This window comes from Lygodium microphyllum, chromosome 14, assembly GCF_053477565.2.
Source record: "Lygodium microphyllum isolate KBCC chromosome 14, Lygodium_microphyllum_v1.1.10, whole genome shotgun sequence".
NCBI classification, from domain to species: domain Eukaryota; kingdom Viridiplantae; phylum Streptophyta; class Polypodiopsida; order Schizaeales; family Lygodiaceae; genus Lygodium; species Lygodium microphyllum.
In genome coordinates this window covers 14,710,169-14,732,512 of record NC_141148.1, presented here as the reverse complement: position 1 = coordinate 14,732,512, position 22,344 = coordinate 14,710,169, and the positions used below count along the sequence as shown (strand labels likewise).

General features: G+C 46.6%; 1 protein-coding gene across 1 annotated transcript in view; it reads left to right on the top strand.

The window, feature by feature from the left end:
- The window catches only part of LOC148025344 (uncharacterized), a 56,419-nt gene that overhangs the window by 13,603 nt on the left and 20,472 nt on the right, over positions 1–22,344 (top strand). The gene's annotated exons all lie outside the window — the stretch shown is intronic.

Here is a 22,344-nt window from a genome sequence, read left to right as displayed (position 1 = left end):
AGCTCCTACAGATGGATATAAAGACTGCATTGCTACATGGTGATCTGCATGAAGATATATATATGCAGTAGCTTGAAGGGTTCGTTGAACAAGGGAAAGAAAAAATGGTATGTAAACTCAAAAGGAGTCTGTATGGGCTGAAACAAGCACCAAGAGAATGGTATCATAAGTTTGATACATTCATGTAGTCCCAAGGCTTTCATAGAAGTCAAGTGGATCACTGCTTGTACACCAAGAAGGCGGCAGATGGTAGCTTGATTATCTTGGTTTTGTATGTTGATGACATTCTGATTGCTGGCAGGGATACTCATGCCTTGGATTCATTGAAGCAAAGTCTTCATGGCAGCTTTGACATGAAGGATCTGGGTGATGCAAGTCACATTCTTGGCATGCGAATACTCAAAGATAGATCTAAAGGCTTAGTCCATCTATCTCAGCAGGAGTATATCTCCAAAGTTTTGCAGCGTTTCAATATGGAGGGGGGAAAACAATTGGGGTTCCATTGCCTCCATATGTGAAACTCAGTGTAGAGGACAGTCCTACATCTGATGATGAGAATGCTGAAATGGCTAAGATACCATATGCTTCAGCTGTTGGGAGTTTGATGTATGCTATGGTTGCTACACGTCTTGACATTGCTTTTGCAGTGGGAGTGGTTAGCAGATACATGGCAACCCCTGGCAAGAAGCACTGGGAGGCAATGAAAGGTATTATGAGATACCTTAAAGGCACAAAGGAGTTGTGTATTTGCTTTGGAAAGCAGAAGGTATCTGTTAGCCTGCTCTTCTTCAGTCTCAGTCTATCATCTCCTGGTTGTGAGCTCCTGTCAGAGTCTGACAGGAGACTGAGGAGCTCTGTCAGTGCATTTTTGTTGCTGCCCTAGTCAGCATGCAGCCCTGGGTTTGTTACAGCCCAAACTGGGCTGTTTTTGTCCAGACTGCCCATTTTCTGGGCAGTCGGCCAGATCTGGCCAAAGTCGGCCAGATCTGGCTGGTCGGCCAAATCTGGCCAGGTCGGCCAGTTTGCTGGCCTGGGGGCTATTTATAGCAGCCCCCCCAGTCAGTCCAGTATTGTTCTCCGCAGGTACAGCACTGCTCCCTCCGTCTCCGTCTCCGGCATTGGTGCTGCCACTGCTTCCAGTCTGTCCTGGTTCCCTCACTGACGCTCCGGGCTGCGTGCAGGGACTGTTCTGTCCATTCCAGTGTATTCAGCATTCATCTCAGTCAGTGCAGACTTTCTTCCTTCATTCTTTGCTTTCTCTCTCCTCTCCTCTGTGTTCGTGTTCTTCCGTTGCGCACTCTCACATGGTATCATCGCCTGATTGAGAGCACGGAGGACATACCTTCAGGAGAGAAATACCTTACTGCTGCTGCCAACAGATCCACAACAGCCAGGCGACTGCTTCAGGAGGCTGTACAGCCTGCGTTTGCTGCCCACGCTGACTGCAGAGGCTGCCACGTCATCCAGCGACGCAGCAACCCTGCGTTTTCCACCAGGCGGCCTCTCCTGCTGCTGGGCGACCTTCCTACAGGCTGCGTTTTGCTGTTCTGTAGGTCGCTTTCACCTCAGGCGGCTCTTTTCCTGCTGGAGACCTCTGTCCGGGCTGTTTCCTGGTGCTGGTGGTCTCTTCTCTGGTGTTCGACATCGGTTCTCTTTGCGTTTTGCAGATCCAGGTGTTTGTAGGCACTCTCTGCCTGCGTCTTGGTGGTTGGTGACCACATTGCTGGTCCTATTTCGACAGCGGCACAACTTTCTTTGGTATTTTGCAGATTGGAAGATGTCTTACCAGTTTTCAGGCTTTGAAGACTCAGAGGATGAGCTTCTCTCTCATCATTCCTCTGAGCGGAGGCGGGATTATCGTGAAGTTTGACATCGGGAAGAACCTCCTCGCACTCGTCCTTCTTCAGTCCATGCATCTCAGAGGGTTCCATCTACTGTGAAGGTTTCTTCAGTGAAGACTACTTCAGATGTGCGGATGCCTTCCTTGATTCCCTCTATACAGGTGCCGATTTTCCCTTCCTTTCCGAAGGAAGATAAGTTGGATGGTTCCATCTACTCTCTATGGTCCTGCAAGGTGGCTTGCATCCTTGATACCTTTGACCTTTGGGAGCTTGTTTCTTCGCCCATCGTCCGACCCCCCGTGGATTCGTCCGATGGCACTTCTATGGACCGTGCAGCCTTATGGGATAGGCTCAACTCTCGAGCCCGTTCTTTTCTTTTTATGAGTCTACACGATTCTGTTCTAGTACATGTTCACAGGTTACAGACCGCGGCGGAAGTGTGGACAAAGCTTGCGTCTTTGTATCAGCACAAGACATTTGCTCACAAGATTTCCCTGGAGAAGAAGTTGCGGATGCTCAGTCTTGATGGTTCTTCTTCCATGAAGGAGCACATCACGAAGATGGAGGATATGCGAGGCGAGCTAGCCTCTCTTGGTCGTCTGATATCGTCTGAGGATATGGCGATGATTCTGTTGACTCAGCTGCCATCACCCCGTTATGATGTCTTCTACACCAGCCTCATCACTTCGAGGACCCGTGAGACACTCCTATGGGAGGAGCTTTCCCCGCTTGCCTTGGAGCATGACGAGCGACTCAAAGAGGTGGAAGCCAGTGGCTCCACCAAGTCATTTACGGCCGGCACAAGTGGCGGCAAGAAGAAGAAACAAAAGAAGGAGAAGGCCAAGGACAAGAAGGAGGAGGACAAGAAGGATGCGAAGGAGAAGAAGCCCAAATGTCCCCATTGTGGGAAGGGCACTCATCTCGAGGAGAAGTGTTGGCAGAAGTATCCCCATTTGAAGCCTAAGGAGAAGGACTCGAAGGCGGCCCCAGCCACAACAGAATCTGCGTTTGTGCATCTCTTTGTTGAGGAAGACACTGCCCTAGCTTCTACCATTTAGGAGAAGCCGTGGCTCGTCAATAGTGGAGCATCTTCACATATGACCTTTCGTCAGGATTGGCTTCAGGATCTTCGTTCCAGAGGGGGTACAGTCACCATTGGTGACAATTCTACAGTTCCTGTTCGAGTCGTGGGGACTTTACCTATGTTTTCTGACAGGCGGTCTTCCTCCGCCAAAGTTCTCTATGTCCCTGATTTGGGTTTTAACCTATTATCTGTGCATGGCCTTACTCAGTTAGGTACCCGAGTCATTTTTACACAGGATGCAGTCACAGTGGAGGATGCTTCTACAGGTGATGCTCTTTGGACAGGTACACAGGAGGGTGGGCTTTATACGCTCACAGCCTTGGCTGCGTGGACTTCCCATGAGCTTGGGCTGCTTTGGCATGCTCGGTATGGTCATTTGAACCTCGATTCTCTTCGCCGGGCTTCTAGGAGGAAGATGGTGGAGGGACTTTCTGATTTCCCTCTTTACACTTTGTGCCCTAGCTGCTTGCGGGGCAAGCAGCACCGGCAGCCTCACCCGCAGGTTGCTTCTAGGCGGGCTACTTCTCCGCTTGAGTTGGTTCATACTGACCTTTGCGGACCGATGGGCACGGCCTCCCTTGGGAAGGCTAAGTATTTGATGCTGATTGTGGACGACTTTAGTCGTTATGTGTGGCCTTATTTCTTGGAGTACAAGAGCGAGGCGTACTCCCGTTTCTGTGAGTGGCAGGTGTTTGTGGAGACCCAAACAACTTCCAAGGTTCGTGGTGTTCGAGCTGATCACGGTGGCAAGTTCACTTTTCACCTTTTCTCTCAGTTTTGCAGGGATCATGGTATTCGGGTGGAGTATTCCTATCCGAACACACCATCAGAGAATGGTGTGGTGGAGCGTGCGAATCGGATCATGATTGAGATGGCCCGATCTATGCTGGGGCATAGGAGTCTTCCTCATTTCCTTTGGGGTGAGGCGGTGGCTACAGCGGTGCATATTCGCAACCGCTCTCCGACTTCGGCATACAGGACATGACTCCGTATGAGGCTTTCTTTGGGAAGAAGTCTTCCGTGTCCCATTTCCGCATCTTTGGGTGCGATGCTTTTGTCCATGTGGACAAGAAGAAGAGGAAGACGAAGTTCGACTCTAAGTCACGAAAGCTTATCTTCGTTGGTTATAGTATGACCACGAAGGGATATCGGCTCTATGACCCGACGACGCGGACGGTTGAGGTGAGCAAGGATGTGATCTTTGATGAGGCTTCGGCCTCTGAGGATCCGATTGATGGTTCTATTACAGATGTTTCTTCATCCTCGACGGACCCCCCCCCCCCCCCCCCCCACCTTCTCTCCCTTCCCTTCCTTCCAGGATGCCCCTTAGCACCCCCCCTATTCCTCCTCCTTCGGCTTCCCTTTCCCCTTTGGTGGATGTGCCTTCGTCTTCTACGAGCTCTTCTACCGCCACTTCGGGATCTTCATGGGATATATAGCCTTCTTTAGATGCGGAGGAGCTACCTTCACTCGGTGAGGGGGCGTCCCTCTCTGATTTGGGTGCTTTACAGGTTTCGGAGACCCCCCGGTCTCCCTCACAGCAGCAGGAGTCTCTCAGGATTCCTTTATGGTATCGCCGGCTCATGCAGGATTCAGGTGTTACTCACTTTCCTGCTTCTTCTTTAGGTCCACGTCGATCAGCACGTTTACAGGCCCAGCGGGACAGTTTACTATGTGTGAACTATGCTCTTATGTCACAGATTCTTCAGGATTCCGAGCCTTCCACTGTGGAGGAGGCTCTTGCACAGGATATTTGGAGACAGGCTTTGCAGGCCGAGCTCGATTCCATCGAGCGAAACCATACATGGGAGGTTGTTCCGCGTCTCGCGAAACGGAAGGTGATTGGTGTGAAATGGGTCTTTAAGACCAAATATCTTGCAGATGGCTCCTTGGACAAGCATAAGGCTAGGCTTGTTGCCAAGGGTTTTGCTCAACGTGCAGGGTTGGATTACTTTGAGACTTTTGCTCCTACAGCCAGGATGTCTACCATCCGAGTTCTTTTGGCTCTTGCTGCTCACCACCGTTGGCCTGTCTATCAGATGGACGTCAAGTCTGCTTTTTTGAATGGCGTTCTTGAGGAGGAGATTTATGTTTCACAGCCTCTTGGTTTTCTTGTGCAGGGGAAGGAGGATCATGTCTACCGGCCGCGGAAGGCTCTTTATGGCCTAAAGCAGGCTCCTTGTGCTTGGTACCAGCGGATTGACCGCTTCTTTCTACAGAGTGGCTTTGCGCGCTCCGCTTATGATCCCAACCTCTACTTACGGGTTGTGGATTCTCTTTCGGTGTTCCTTATTTTGTATGTGGATGATCTTATCATTACAGGGAGCGACACTCAGCAGGTGGAGCATACACGGTCCATTCTTCAGCAGGAGTTTGACATGACGGATCTAGGGATCCTTCACTTCTTTCTAGGTTTGGAGATCTATCAGATGGTACAGGGCATTTTTATCTCGCAGCACAGGTACATCTCCGAGCTTCTTTCGGAGTTTGATATGGCTGATTGTCGGCCTATCTCATGCCCCATGGACCCTGAGTCCAAGCTTTTGACAGCTGGAGTTCCTCTTACCGATCCCACCCGTTACAGGTGCCTTGTCGGCTCTCTTATCTGGCTGCTTCACACTCGGCCGGATATCTCTTTTGTGGTGGCTTTATTGTCTTCTTTTATGCAGACTCCTACCCAGGATCACTGGCAGGCAGCCTTGCGGGTTCTTCGCTATTTACAGGGGACTCGATCCTTCGGGATCATGTATGGAGATGGGATTACCCTTTCTGGATGGAGTGATTCTGATTGGGCAGGTGATGTGGATTCGCGACGATCCACTACAGGTTATGCTTTCACCCTTGGATCTGGTGCTGTCTCTTGGAGCAGCAAGAAGCAGCCTACTGTGGCACTTTCTTCTACAGAGACTGAGTATCGGGCCATATGTTCGACTGCTATGGAGGCAGTTTGGCTCCGTCGCTTACTCGCGAAGATTGGCTTTTCCCAGACCGGACCTACGGAGCTGCGCGTGGATAACCAGAGTGCTCTTGCTCTGGCCAAGAACCCGGTGTTTCATGCTCGCACGAAGCACATTGAGGTTCAGTATCACTATGTTCGAGAGCGGATCGTGGATTCGGAGCTGGTGGTGGTCCTCAGGCTTCTTTGCTTCATCACATGCGGTTCTTGGGTCTTCAGACTCTCCCAGGAGTTGAGAGGGGGTGTTAGCCTGCTCTTCTTCAGTCTCAGTCTGTCATCTCCTGGTTGTGAGCTCCTGTCAGAGTCTGACAGGAGATAGAGGAGCTCTGTCAGTGCATTTTTGTGGCTGCCCTAGTCAGCATGCAGCCTTGGGTTTGTTACAGCCCAAACTGGGCTGTTTTTGTCCAGACTGCCCATTTTCTGGGCAGTCAGCCAGATCTGGCCAAAGTCGGCCAGATCTGGCTGGTCGGCCAAATCTGGCCAGGTCGGCCAGTTTGGCTGGTCGGCCAGTTTGCTGGCCTGGGGGCTATTTATAGCAGCCCCCCCAGTCAGTCCAGTATTGTTCTCCGCAGGTACAGCACTGCTCCCTCCGTCTCCGTCTCCGGCATTGGTGCTGCCACTGCTTCCAGTCTGTCTTGGTTCCCTCACTGACGCTCTGGGCTGCGTGCAGGGACTGTTCTGTCCATTCCAGTGTATTCAGCATTCATCTCAGTCAGTGCAGACTTTCTTCCTTCATTCTCTGCTTTCTCTCTCCTCTCCTCCGTGTTCGTGTTCTTCTTCCGTTGCGCACTCTCACAGTATCTATTGTTGGCTTTACGGATGCAGACTATGCTGGTCATGCGGACTGCAAGAAGTCCACTTCTGGGTATGTGTTTACTTTCACAGGAAGAGCAGTCTCTTGGATCTCTAGGCTACAAAAGTGTGTTGCATTGTCTACTACAGAGGCAGAGTATGTAGCTGCCACTGAGGCATGCAAGGAGGCTTTATGGCTTTCACGCCTGGTGGGAGAGCTTGGCATCATAGAGTTACGTGTTTTCCATTGTGATAGTCAGAGTGCTATCATGCTAGCACGGAATCCTGTCTTTCATACAAAGACAAAGCACATACAGGTGAAGTACCACTTCATTAGAGATGTACTTGACAACAATAGCATTGAGCTTTTCAAAGTGCATACAGATGATAATCCTGTAGACTTTCTCACGAAGGGTCTTCTAGCAGAGCGGTTTGCTCATTGCCGACAGATGATGGGAGTTAGATAGATATATTTATTTCAGCTTTGTACATACTTAGACTTAGCTGATTCTTTTCTCCTCTTAAGGCACATTGCCTTTAGGTGGGAGGTTGTTAGGAATAAAGGGCCATCGTGCCTTTTATATGTGCATGGGTGTGAATACACCCTTAGCACATTGTACTTTCATATATATATCTATCTAAAACCTAAAGTGGTACTCTTGTCATTGTACCGAAAAACGTGTTTACTCTCTACTTTGCTCACTCGCACTCTCTCTGTCTCTCTCTCACTGTGCGTAAGGTCTGTCTACCTCGATTTCTGTGCCTAACCTTGCCCTACAGTTTCACAACTGTTCACCAATGGATACTAAATGGATGGAAGAGGATGACTTGGTAGACCATCCTCAGTTGTTGCAGCTTTACCTTGATGCCTTTTAGGTAGAGCCGATTTTGGATCAGGCTGTTTCAGGTTCAGCAGGGCAAGGGTCTAGAGTACCACCTGATACTCAAGAGGAAGGTAGCACTTCCACTCCTCCAAGAATGGACTGCTCTCGTGTATAGTGGATCTTGGATGTATTCAGCATGCATCCAAGATACTGTGCTGACAGTATGTCTGCCACGAGGTCACTATTCAGTGTACTAGTCATTGTGGTATGTATGCAGATGGGTATGGTTTTCACTGTAGCTCTGAAACTGTACATTTACATCAGGTTATGATCATGACAGACTGATTATCCAGTGTTGGTTTTCAGTGTATGATCATTAGTTTCAGTGGTATTCAGTTGGTTCTATGGACAGCAGCATGTGTATTGAATGTCATTGACAAGTTAGCCATGGTTTTGGCTCGATTTATGCTTTACTATGATTGTGTAGCCAGCACTGTTGAGAAATAAGAGTTTGGAATGCATCCGATGAGTTTTTAGCAACAATTCTGGACTATTGTTGAGCTTTATGCTATGTTTATGTTGGCTGGAAATTTTCAGCAAATGGTGGGCATAAGAGATAGTTAGCCAGTAGTGGCCAATGTTGTGCTGACTATGATGCCTTGTGAAAATTCCAGTGCAATATTGTTTGCTTTGACACATTACAGTGCAATCGAGGACGAGGACGATTGCAAGGATTTCAAGGGGGTGGTCTCTCATGAGGATGTGAAAATTTGATGCTATGCTTATGTTTAATTGACATTTGATTAAAGGATTAATCAAATGTGCAATTAAAAGATGCACATGTGTTGCACATGTGAGGTGCAAGCTACTTTTTCACAGTTGAAGGCCCAAGGACCATGTGAAAAAGATGGGTGTCAAAGGCAAAAGTTGTAACAAGTTACACTTGTTAGATTCTAGGTGAATTTTGGTGTCAGTTTGTCCCTAGGACCATTAATTGGCTATTAAGTGTCAGTGGTGACACTAGGGACTAGGCATTAATTAATGGATTAATGCTTGTCCAAGGGTCAATTAATGCATGGGACCACTTTGGGTTGCAAATGGCTTAGTCAATTAATTTTTGGATCAGCAAGGTCAATTTTTTGGGCATGGATTAAGGGCTGAATTAGTTTTCAGAATTAATTAATTCTGAAAATTAATTAAATGGCTGGAATTGCTGAAAATGGATTAAGAAAGTTGCCACTTGGTAAAACTTTCCCATGCAAGTGGGGAAAAGGCTAAATAGGGCTGAAGGGAGAGGGAAATCTCGTTTTTTCATTTTGGAGTTGTTGGGAAGAGGTATTGGACTGTTGCTGCCAACTTCTGGGGCCATTTTCTAGCCATTGGAGACCATTTTGGTGATGGAGATTGCATATTCTTGACCTTGGGAAGCTAGCAATTGCTGCTGATATACTTTCTCTTGAAGATCAGAGTCTCTGATGCTCCTATTGTTGTTGGTACATCCGTTTGGGGCTGGTACAGTAGGGCAGCAGCAGCTGATTTTGATCAGTTGTTCGTGACAAATCTCAGAATTTTCTCTCTCTACAGCATTCTCTCATCTTCTTCAGCCTATGCTCAGCCATTCTCAGCAATTCTTAGCCATTCGGAGGAGATCTCAGTCATTTTTGGTGGGCCGATCTGTAATTTCTACAGTAAACCCTAATTTACAGCAGAAATTAGGGTTTAGCAGCCACCTTGGGATTCGTGCCAGAGATTGAAGGCTCAAGGGACTGAAATCAACAGCTGATAGTTGAAAATTATCAAGGGATTTAGGAGCCAGCCCATCCCGAATTAATTTGGGCAGTATTTGGCCAACCAAGGGTCAAATTGGAGAAGAAGTCTTGGGTAAATCAAGGGGCAAATGACCCAAAAGGCTTGCTGGTTATTTATGACAGCAAGAGCAATTGGTTAGCAGGGGGAGATTGAAGAATCTCAAGTTGTACTCCTGTCAATTGAATGAAAGCTAAAGAAATACCGCAAGGGGTGCTAGTTTTGGGGCCAACATGGAGTCTACTGTCCAAGAATGTTATTGTAAAGTGTGTATTTCATTTTATGTACATTTATTTATTGCTGTAATTAACTCTTAAATCAGGTTATTACCACCCATTCCAAGAAGGAAGGTTGGTTTCACCTTCACCAATTGGCATTGGTCTCGAGGTGGTTATCAAACCCTAACTTCTAGAGAAATTTAGGATTTTTAGCAGATCTCTTTGTTGTTTACTAAATTTTTTTGAGATCTGCTCAAAATGGCTGAGAAATGCTGATATCTCCTGAGAATGGGTTGGAAAAGGTGAGAGAAAGCCGAGATGAGAGAGAAATCGGTTTTTCTTCATGAGAAAACCCTAAATTCTGACTGTTGCCTGTTCCAGCTTGCATTTAATGCACTCAGCTATTGCTAGGCACCTCCAAATTGCTGTGACCTGAACAACAATGCTATTGCTAGCCCCTAGAAGGTGACTCCTTAATGTCCCCTACTTGCTTAGGTTCCCAAATGGCCATCTTCTGCAAGCAAATTGTTGTTCTCTTATTAGAAAATGGACTAGTGGCTTTCTCTCTCCCTTCCCTAAGTTGTAAACTTATTGAGTGACTAAGACTCAATCCCCAAAAACGTTTTCTTAGTTTGCATGGGTGTTTTTGCCAAATGACAGCCTAATAAACCCCTTTTTCAGCATTATCTAGCCATTTAATTAATTTTCAAAATTAAATAATCATGAAAATCAATTTCAAGCCTTTTGACCTTGCCCAAAATTAAATGTGCCCATAGATAATTGAATTGGCTAGACCATTTGCAACCTGGAGTGGTTTCCAATCTCTGTTGACCCTTAAACTGACATTAAATTGTTAATGCTATTTCCTAGTGTTACCACCAACACTTATTGGCTAAATAATTGCCTAGGGTCAAAATTGACACCAATTGACCCCCAAAGCCCAATTGGCATAACTAACCACAAGTTTTGCCTTTGATATCCACTGCATCCTTAGGATCCTTGGCTTGCTATCATGAAATAATTGCCGTGTGTATCACATATGCTAAATAACCCTGCACATTTGATTAATGACTTAATCAAATGCTATCAACAAGATTAAAGCATCTCAAAATTTCACGTCCTTGTGACAAACGTCTGCCTTGAAATTGGTGCAGTCATTCTTGATTACATTGCATTGTGCCAAAGGAAAAGCATGCTGCACTGGAATTTCCATAAGGCATAACAGTCACAACATTGTGCACTGTTGTCCAACCATGCCACTTGCCCCAAATTTGTTGAAAATTTCCAACCAGCATATACATAACATAAAACTCAAAATTAGCCCAAAACTCTTGCTAGAAACTGTTTGGATGCATCCATAACTCATGTTTCTCAACTATTCCGACTATCAACCATAGAAAAGCATCAATTTAGCATAAAATATGGGTGAAACTATCAATGGCATTTACTAACATAATTCTGTCCATGGAACCAGCTATAAACCATTGAAAAGTGAGCATAATCTGATCACTTGCTGATTTAACAACTCATCACAAACTGCTACAAATGTGACCTCAAAGTGATCGATCACAAACTCATTGCAAAAACTAACCAACAATCAATGCAAAAACTGATCCCAAAAGTGACCATAAACAGTTCTCGAATTGATAAAAAATTAAGCTAAAACTGATTAGAAATTTTTGTCTCAAAATTGAGTCAAAATTCATGCCAAATCGATCATAAGCTGATGCAAAAGTATAGTTTTAGTGCTCCGGTGAAACTCACACTCATTTACATACATCTCATAGTGACTAGTACACTGAGTAGTGACCTCATAGCAAATATAGTGTTAGCACAGTATCTTGGATGCATGCTGAATACATCCAAGATCCACTACAGATGAGAGTTGTCCATAACTGGAGGAGTGGAAGTGCTACCTCCCCCATAGCATCAAGCAATACTTGGGACCCTTGCTCTGCTGAATCTGACAGAGCCTGAACTAAAGTTAGCTCTAATTGAAAGACATCTAGGTAAAGCTGAAACAACTCAAGATGGTCTGTTGAGTCATCCTTTTCCATCCATTTGGTATCCATTGGTAAATAATTCTGAAATTTCACCAAGTATCTCTTGAAAACTTTACCTTTTAACATTTCTTTCCTTATGTGCCAAAATTTGCTTGGGTACCAAAATCTCATGCAGCTAGCTTCTCAACCTTAGATTGAATTTCAGCAGATATATTCTCTGGCATATCACTATGAAAAGACCTCAATAAACTGACATGAAAGGCATTGTGTATCTGCCAATGTGGAGGTAATTTCAGCCGATATGCCACATCGCTGATCTTCTCCAACACCTAGAAGGGCCCATAGTATCTCATACTCAACTTCGAATACAATCTTTCTCTTCCTTTCATCTTTTTCAGCCTTGCCTTTTCAAAATGCAGCAATACATAATCACCCTCTGCAAACTACAAAGCATGTCTCTGGTGATCAGCTGCCCTATTTTACTTTTCTTGCGATCTCCAAAGTGCATATTTTATCTTTGCATAGGCTACATCCGAGTTTTCCACATAACGATCAGTCTCAAAGATCTTATCCTTAGTTTGTAGAATAGGTGGTACCTTCTTGCCACCCTTAGCCACGTCAAACGGAGCTTTGCCTGTAGAACTATGCACTACGTTGTTGTAAGCAAACTCAACCAAGGGTAAATACTGCTTCCACTATATCTTGTGGTTTGAAACATAGCACCTCAAAAGATCTAACACTGTGGAATTGGCTTCCTCAACCTGACCATCTGTCTACGGATGGAAGGATGATGAGAATTTCAGCGTGGTACCCATATTCTCAAATAGTCCCTTCCAAAATAAACTAGTTATCCGAGGGTCTTGATTACTAACGATCGACTCTAGTATACCATGATACTTAAAGATGTACTGTAAAAACAATCATGCCATTTAACAAGCCTTTATTTTTTTCCTCACCGGAATGAAATAAGCTTGATTGCTAAACTTGCAAATGATAGTCTATATCTCATCATTTCTTGTAGGTGTCTAGGAAGCTAAAAAATAAAGTCCATTGCAATGCTCTGCCAAGGTTTATCTGGAATAGGCAATGGCTGCAATAAACTTGGCATATTTTGTCTATCATGCTTTTGTTGAGAAACCCTTTACCCTTCACCCACAGTTTGCGTTTTTGTGTTTTGCGTTTAGGATTTGCATCCCCAAAAAGAGGCGCCATCCTAGACTAACTGTGCCTACTTATAGGCCACTCTCTCATTCATTCCTAACGGCTGATTCATTCAGTCCGCCACCTCTTCTCTCTAGCCTCTCCACTACCCTCACACCCCTTCAGGAGGACATTGCGGTTCTTGGTTTGTGGTTGTCTTTATCATCTTCCTTGTGCTACCACACCCTTTTTCCCTTGTATCAAATTCACACCATGATTCAGAACTTCATCATTCCATTCATCAGAGTTTCTTCTCTCTTCTATTCTCCTCTTCTCCATGTTTGCTGAGTTCACTCTGTGTTCCTCTCCGCAAACTTTACTGTCTCGCTTGTATGTCATCTTTTGACATGGTATTAGAGCTAGATCTGCTCAAATAGCAGCAAAGATCTTCCACTCCAGTGAAGGCAAAGTCTGGTGGCGGGTTCGACATCCACTTCTTTTCTTCTGCTACTATGTTTTACTACTGCGTTTTACTGCTGCGTTCTATTGTGGCGTTCTACCATGGCATTTTACTGCTGCGTTCTAATATGACGTTTTACTGCGGCATTCTATTGCTGCATTTTACTGCGACGTTTTACTACCGTGTTTTACTGCTATGCATTGGGAGATATCATTTTTCTCTCTCCCACCCTCTCTTCTCCAGTTTGCTACTCCAGCACTATGGCGTCTCCACCGACAGATTGCCCTTCTACTAGGTGCTCCTACTGCGGCACGAATAGTCATCCCACCCAAGACTGTCGACATCGACCTTTGCTCCCTACCCCTTCGCAGTAGATGCGTCTTCCACTAGGCACTCCTTGTGCCGCCTCCTTTTTGGGCCACAGATATCACTCTACATCGGCTATTAGAGTATTATGCTCAAGGCAATAAGTCGCACTCGATGCGCACTAAGTCCTTTTGAGCACACGGAGGCTCTAAGACCTTATGAGGCGATAAGCCCTCCTGGAGACCACCCCACTACGTGGAGGTTTCCCCCACCCACTTCTGGGTACAGTGGCTTTCACGACCCATATCTCCACGGTCCACTCTCCTGAGAGCCCGCAACTGTTCACCACCCTTGGGTCATCCTGAGCCTCCTTCTTCCCCACCCTCTTTCACTTAGGTTCGAGAGGCCACTTCTGGGTGCTTTCTGGCTTCTCCTTTTGAGCCCCAGATACCTTCTTCGGCACAACTGGCGGCACTTTGTCATTTGATGCTTCGCAGTCCGTGAGCCATGAGTGGTTGGATTCCCTTTCTCTCTTAAATTGGGATTTAGAGGGGGATTTTCTTACTTCGCCCTTTGAGGGGGCTTCCAGATCTTTTTCAGCTTTAGAGAGGGCTCCTACTTTTCCTTTCGATTTAGAGAGAAACTCTATGTGCCATAAAGTTCTTCACACACCACTGCCTTTCACTTTCGAGGAGTGACTCTCTTTTGAGCAGTTGTAACCAGCCTTCCTTCCATGGATGGGTGGTAAATCCTTGATTGTAACTATTGATCTTGGATAATGCACACCCAATTGGCCCCAAAATTGGCGCCCCTTTTGGTATTTCTTTAGCTTTATTAAAGAAGTTGACTTACAATGGGATTCTCCTGATTCCCTTCGTAATCCAAACTCCCGTTGCTGTCCAAAGTGACCAACAAGTCTTCAATCCATTGTGCCCCTTGATCCGGGTACTCAATTAGCCTTCACCCACTTCCTAGACGATAGAAATACCCCAAATTCAATGGCTGGCTAGTCCTCCACCTGAATTCAGCTGAAATTTACCTTCAACCTTGTTGTATCCAAGTCTTGGACCTTTCAATTTGTGGCATGCTTCCTAAGGCTGCTGCTAAACCCTAATTTTTGTTGTAAATTAGGGTTTACAATAGAGAAATTTGCAATTTCTCGATCTCCAAGGGTCCAAATGCTGAGATCTTCGGAGCAAGGCTGTGAAATGGTTGGGAGATGAGAGAGAGAGAGAGCTGTAGAGAGAGAAAATTCAGAGTTTTGTCGCGAATAATGACTGAAAATTAGTCAAATGCAGCTAAATTAGGGTTTACAGCAGAGAAATTTGCAATTTCTCAACCTCCAAGGGTCCAAATGCTGAGATCTTTGGAGCAAGGCTGTGAAATGGCTGGGAGATGAGAGAGAGAGCTGTAGAGAGAGAAAATTCAGAGTTTTGTTGTAAAGAATGATTGAAAATCAGTCAAATGCAGCTGTTGCCTTGCTACAACAGCTTGTAGATGCAAAGAACTGAAGAAAATCAGTCATTTACAGCTGTTGTCTTGTCTCAACAGCCTGTAGATGCTACCTCCTGCTGTTGATTGGTCTTCTCCTGCCCTTGGCAACCTTAGAAGATCCTCCAATGGCTGCAATTCAGACCGACAACCTCTCCTCTCTCTCTCTTGCAGGCTCAATTTATAAAAATTCTTCTCTTCAGCCTCTAAAGACGTTTTTTAATCTTGCATGGGCATTTTTGACAAGTGATAGACTTCCTAAATGGTTTTTCCAGCATTTTTTATAATTAAATATTAATTTTCAGTCTTTAAATATTGAAAATTAATCTAATAATTATTTCGATACCTTGAAAAATAATCTGACCAACCAATAATTAAATTGGCTAGGCAACTACAATTCCCGAGTGTCTCTGCGTCATCTTTGACCATCAGATTGATGTTAGGTACCATTAAATACCACTTCTCTAGTGTCACCAACTGACACTTATGGCCAAATGGATGGCCTAGGCCAACAATTGGCACCAGATACCACCAAGTACATGTGCGACATAACTTATAGCAACTTTTGCCTTTGACATCCCGTGATTTCTTCAGGTTCCGGGCTTGTAAATTTACTTTAACCCCAGTTGCACCTCACGTGTGCATGATTTACTTAATTATGTGATTAAAAATTAATCCACATGTTAAGTGAGGTTTCTAAAATACATGTTCTCATGACAACGGTCATTTCCTCTACTTATACCCAGGATCTAGAGCACCTACTTAGATGGGCTCTTGGGTCTTCAGCAATCACTTTGGTGGCTAGACCTTCGTATTTCTTCCAGCATGGAGTCATGGAGCTGGTGGCTTCTTTCTCGAGGTTGAGTTTCGGGTTCTATAGCTTATCCAGTCTCCTGACTGTCTTCAAAGGTCTCCTTTAAGGTGGTATTCTCATATTACAGGGTGGATTTTCTTCGTCTCCTGCTCAGCATGGAGCCACCTCTCGAGATCAAGTAGGGGCATATCCTTATGGTTCTCGGCACCACACAAAGTCAACATTACTCCTATGCATTGCATGTTTTTATCATCTTTGTACTAGGGTGCTTGGGTAAGTGAACAATCTCCCCACGAGGGACACTGTCAAGTGGCAGTTGTTGCATGAGCATTCTTCCACATGTAGCATTGCATCTCCACCTCACTCTTCTCTTGTTCCCCTTTCTAGGCCTGAGAGGAGGTGTTGAGAAACCCTTCACCCTTCACCCGTAGTTTGCATTTTTGCATTTTGCGTTTAGGGTTTGCAGCCCCAAAAAGGGGCGCCATCCTAGGCTGACTGTGCCTATTTATAGGCCACTCATTCATTCCTGATGGTTGATTCATTCAGTCCATCACCTCTTCTCTCCAGGCTCTCCACTACCCTAACACCCCTTCAGGAGGACATTGTGGTTCATGGTTCGTGGTTGTCTTCTTCATCTTCCTTGTGCTACAACACCCTTGCTCCCTTGTATCACATTCACATGATGATTCAGAACTTTATCATTCCATTCATCAGAGTTTCTTCTCTCTTCTCTTTTTTTCTTCTTGTTTACCGAGTTCACTCCGTGTTCCTCTCCGCAAACCCTATTGGCTCTCTGGTACGTCATCTTTTGATAGCTTTATTTTTTGACATACGATACATGCCATGACAAACTGTTCTAAATCATGTCTCAAAGTTGGCCAATAAAAGAAACGCTCCATTGCCTGGACCGTGGCATCAATACCTTTGTGTCTTGCGTATGGAGGAGCATGACTTTCAGTGATACTTTGGGTCTTAATTGCTTTATGACACAGAGTCGTCCATGCATAATAGAAATCCATCTCTTAGCATAAAGTGCTCATGCCTCTAGCCATTGCAAAGCTGATCATAAACTTTGAATCAGCAATATATTGCTCTTTCATGGCATCCAACTTAGTGTGATAAGCTATGTTGACGGCTGAAATTTGTGGCTTGCATGATAGTGGGTCAGCCACAACATTCTTTTTACCATCAATATGCACAATCTAAAAATGAAACATAGAGAGAAAATTTACCCATCTCATATGCTTCTCTGACAACTTTGTTTGCGTCAAAAAGTATCTCAAAGTCTGATGGTCTGTCTACATTGTAAAATCTGCCCCCAACAAATAATGTTTCCATATAGATAGTGCATGAATTACAACTAAGAGCTCTTTCTCATAGACTTGCAAATTCTTTTCAACACAGTGGAAAATTCGGCTCTTATAAGTCACAACTTAGCCATCTTGCATAAGAACAATCCTAATGCTGTTACCACACATATCACATTAAATTATGAATTGCTTTCTTAGATCGGGCAATACAAGTACAAGATTGAAGTCATCTTTTCCTTCAACTTTTCAAATCTTGAAATTTTCAATGTTGTCCATCTAAATGGCACATTCTTCTTCTGCAGAGCATACCATGGAGATGTGATTTCAGCAAATCCATGTACATACTTTCCATGGTAAGAACATAAACCCATGAAGCTACGGATCTCATGTATATTTCTCAAAGGTAGCCATGATTGTATTGTCTCAACCTTTGCAAGGCTATGTGGGGAGGGGGGGGGCTAGGCTATTGGTGAGTGGAGGATGTCGGTGTATGGGGCTCTTCACCTCCTGTGGGAAGGGGAGGGATGGGTCACTTGTATTGGATGGGAGTCAGGGGGCCTGATCGGCGAGGGAGATGGTGGGGAGTAGGAAGACCAAGGGACTGTGGGGTGGTCGGTGGCACGAGGTGGGTGTGGGGGGGGGGTCCTTGGCTTTGGAGGGGGGGCTTGTGGGCTAGGGTCGGGGGGAGGGGCTGTGGGGAGGTGGGTGTGGGGGCTGTGGGTACTCGGGTGAGGTAGCCTATGACACCTCCATGTGTGGTGGATGTGGAGGCTTGTGGTCTTACCGGGTGGGACGAGGAAGGAGGAGGGGTGGGACGAGGGGAGGGGGCTCCCTGGTGCCGTGGCTGTGTCTGAGGGGCTAATTGCGCCCCCCCCCCCCCCCCCCCCCCCCCCCCCCCCTGCCATCTCCCTCTCTGTTATCTTTGGACCCGTGTAAAACCATTAGCGTCCACTTGCGGGCCTGTCGCCGGAGTTGCCTTGGCTCCGAAGCACGTGTAATCTACTGCCCGATGCCCAAAGTCATGGCAATGCAAGCACTGCCCTAGCTACCCAGTCACAATAATTTGTTGCCTGAAAGAGTATCCGCCTGCCTCAATCTCCGAAAACTTTGGTATATTCTTTGTATCTTTCATTGCCACCCATACCTTTGGGACTCTTGTGGTGTCACTGTGTCCGTGAAGGAGGCAGGAAGGATTGTACCGAAGAGCTGTCCAAAGTCCTTCACTAACTGGCGATACTCTACCGCCAATCCAAGAAAGAGTAAGGTGACCGGATGTCTAAGAAACCTATTATGAAGTGCAAATGCCTCCACTGTGAAGCCACTGTACCAGGGAACCATGTAGATGACCCCCTTCATGGAAGCATAGGGTGAGTTATCCACTAGCTCAAGGGTTGCGTTTGCAGAGGTGAGTTGAACCATGAAGATCCCTTGACCCATGAGAACTGCCTCCGCGATCTGCGCTGTACCAATGCGTAGCGTGGAGTAAAGCCAATTCTGAAGCTGGGCCCTAGATGGGGAGGGAGCAACTAGAGGGGAGGAAGGGGGGGGATTGTGTTGAGAAACCCTTCACCCTTCATCCACAGTTTGCGTTTTTGCGTTTTGCGTTTAGGGTTTGCAGCCCCAAAAAGGGGCGCCATCCTAGACTGACTGTGCCTATTTATAGGCCACTTTCTCATTCATTCCTTACGGCTGATTCATTTAGTCAGTCACCTCGTCTCTCCAGCCTCTCCACTACCCTCATACCCCTTCAGGAGGACATTGCGGTTCGTAGTTCGTGGCTGTTTTCATCGCACCCTTGGTCCCTTGTATCACATTCACTCCATGATTCAGAACTTCATCATTCCATTCATCAGAGTTTCTTCTCTCTTCTCTTCCCTTCTCCATGTTTGCCAAGTTCACTTAGTGTTTCTCCCCGCAAACCCTACTGTCTCGCCGGTACGTCATCTTTTGACATGGTATCAGGGCTGGATCTGCTCACCTGGCAGCAAAGATCCTCCATTCTAGTGAAGGCAAAGACCGGTGGCGGGTTCAGCATCCACTTCTCTTCTTTTTCCGCTGCATCAATATCTCGTTTTTGCAAGTTTCAGGTGTTTTCAGCTTGCTGCCCACACCCCTTTCGTGGAGGACATCGCAGTCTCAGCTGTCCCTTGCTGTCATCTACAGCCTGGCGCCTGTTTTCAGCCTTCCACCCACAGTTTGCAGCTGTTTACAGCAAAGCGACTGTTGCTGATTACTCTCCATTTAGAAAACAATCTCGTTTTTGCAGATTTCAGGTGTTTCAGCTTGCTGTCCACACCCCGTTCGAGGAGGACATCTCAGCCGAAGCTGTCCATTGCTGTCTCCATCAGTTGACGTTTGATTTCCAGCCCTCTTCACGCAGTTTGGAGCTGATTTCAGCCAGGCGACTGTTGTTCCTATACAAACTTGCTGTTGTACAGCCTGCCATGTCATCACAGTCTTGCTGCCTACATTTTTAGTATTTCTCCTACCTGCGTTTTTAGTATTTCTCTCCTGTTGCTTGCGTTTTTAGTCTTTCTCTCTCCTGCAAGGTGTCTTGCTTGCGTTTTTAGTCTTTTTCTCTCCTGCAGGTTGTCTTGTCTGCGTTTTTAGTCTTTCTCTCTCCTTACCTACGTTTTTCTACTGGTTGGAGTCTCTTATTGCTGGTCACATTCTCCTCCCATTGACAGCTCACTTCCAGCCCTTCCACTATCCTCCCACCCCTTGAGGTCGACATTGTGGTTCGTGCTTCACACTGCCCTCACACCCCTTGAGGCGGACATTGCGGTTCGTGATTCATGGTGGCTGACCTCTTCCTTCTTTAGCAAGGCACACTGGCATCCATGGCCTCTTTACCAATAGATGGCCAGACTACTGAGTGCTCCTACTGTGGCATTACTGGACACACCACCGATGCTTGTCGACTTCGACCTTGCTCCCCACCTCCCCCCGGAGTATATGCGTCTTCTACCAGGCACTCCTTGTGCCACCTCTCCTTTCTGAGCCATCGAGATCGTTCTGCATCGGCTATCAGAGTACTATGCTCAAGGCAATAAGACACGTCTGATGTGCACTAAGTCCTTTTGAGCACATGGAGGATCGATTGGCGCTACGACCTCTTGGAGATTGTCGCAACGCCAGCGGTAGTCTTCTCCCACTTATTTTCCGGTATAGTGGCTTCCACGATCTATGGCTCTGCTGTCCGCTCCATAAGAGACAGTGATTGTTTGATACCGTCTCCTTGTCAGTTTGCTCCTTCAAGAGACAATGGTTGCTCGACTCCTTCCTCTTCTTCGGCTACCGAGTCTGCTCTAGTGAGAGATAGCGACTGTTGCCCACCTCTTGCTCATTCCGAGTCCCAGCCTTCCCCACCCTTGACTACTTAGGTTCAAGAGGCTACCTCTGGGAGCTCTTCGGCACCCCAAATACCTTCTTTGGAACGATTGGCGGTACTTCCTTCATCATCAGACATTTCGGAGTCCAAGATCGATGAGTTTTTGGATTCCCTATCTACTTCAGAGGGAGATTTAGAGGGGAATGTTATTTCTTTGCCCTCAGAGGGGACATCTACTTCTTCTTCGACTTCAGCGGGGGCCTCTCCATCTCCCACATATGAGGGGGAACCTACTCCACATGAAGTTCTTCACCCATCCTCTACTTTCTTGGGGTGGCTGTCTTCGACCAATCATCTCTTCTATTGATACCTAGGATCTTTAGGTACCACCTAGATTGGGACCTTGAAGGTTCAGCCGCGACTTGGTGACGAGGCCTTCGTATTCTTTCCAGCATGGATGCACGGAGCTAGTGGCTTCTCTCCCAAGGTTGAGTTTTGGGTACTCCAGTTTACTCTATCTACTGTTCTTTATTGCAGGTTCTCCAGTTCACTCTATCTACTTCGGGTTCTCCAGTTCACTCTATCTACTCTATCTACTGTTCTTTACGTCTGACATTGCTTCTATGCATTGCATGTTTTAATCATCTTTTTATAGGGCGCTTGGGCAAGTGAACAATTTTCCCACGAGGGATACTGTCCAAGTGGCACCTGTTGCATGAGCATTCTTTAAGATGTAGCATTGCATCTCCACCTCACTCTTCTCTTGTTCCCCTTTTTGGGCCTGAGAGGGGGTGTTGAGAAACCCTTTACCCTTCACCCTTCACTTGCAGTTTGCGTTTTTGCGTTTCTGCGTTTTGCGTTTAGGGTTTGCAGCCCCAAAAGGAGGTGTAATCCTAGACTGACTGTGCCTATTTATAGGCCACTCTCTCATTCATTCCTTACGGCTGATTCATTCAGTCCGTCACCTCTTCTCTCCAGCCTCTCCACTACCCTCACACCCTTTCAGGAGGACATTGCGGTTCGTGGTTCGTGGCTGTTTTCATTGCACCCTTGGTCCCTTGTATCACATTCACTCCATGATTCGGAACTTCATCATTCCATTTATCAGAGTTTCTTCTCTCTTCTCTTCCCTTCCCTTCTCCATGTTTGCCGAGTTTACTCCGTGTTCCTCCCCGCAAACCTTGCTATCTCGTTGGTACGTCATCTTTTGACATGGCGAGGAAAGGGAGGAAATGCTATTTTTTGACTGTGGGGGAGGTGCTGGACACCACTGAAGGCGGGCTCGCCATGGGCACAGCGCGGGTGGTGGGTCTGTTGGGGATAGGGCCGGGACTACAAGGTAGAAGGCGGGATTAGGCAGAGAGGGTGAGGGGGTCAGGCGGAGAAGGCGGGGGATCAGGGTGGGGAGGAGCTGACGTCAGGTAGTGGCGGGGGAAACTGGTGGGGGTGACACTAGGCAAGGGTGGATGAGGCAGGGCAGCGCAAAGGGGGCGGGGGCGACGTTCAAGAGCGGTGCTCCACAGGGGGCAGGCGCACCACCGGGGGGAGGGGGGACTAGGCGGGGGAGTAGCGCGCCACGGGACAATAGGCAGGGCGCACTGGTTCGATGGCAGGAGCGGGGGATCAATGCAGTGCGGCAGTAGGAGCTTCACTCCCCCAAGTGATAAGTATGTGCATTAGTGAATTAGATATACCACTTGCTTATATGAGAGAGGGATTGGCTGGCTCAGAAGGGCAACTGCACTCGAGGTTTCTATAAAGGCAGCATTTGGTGGAAATATATGGTGATGTTGGCTTGCTCAACAACGGATCCTATGGAGCCACATATGAAAGTTCTCTTCGACTTTTCACACTATTGGAGCCGTTGACACACATGGACTATGGCGAATGCATTCATTCTTGATTCCGCTTTTGGAGTCTAGAGTTATATTGTCCGTTTGAAAGGCCTTCTCCATTGGCTGCTTGACA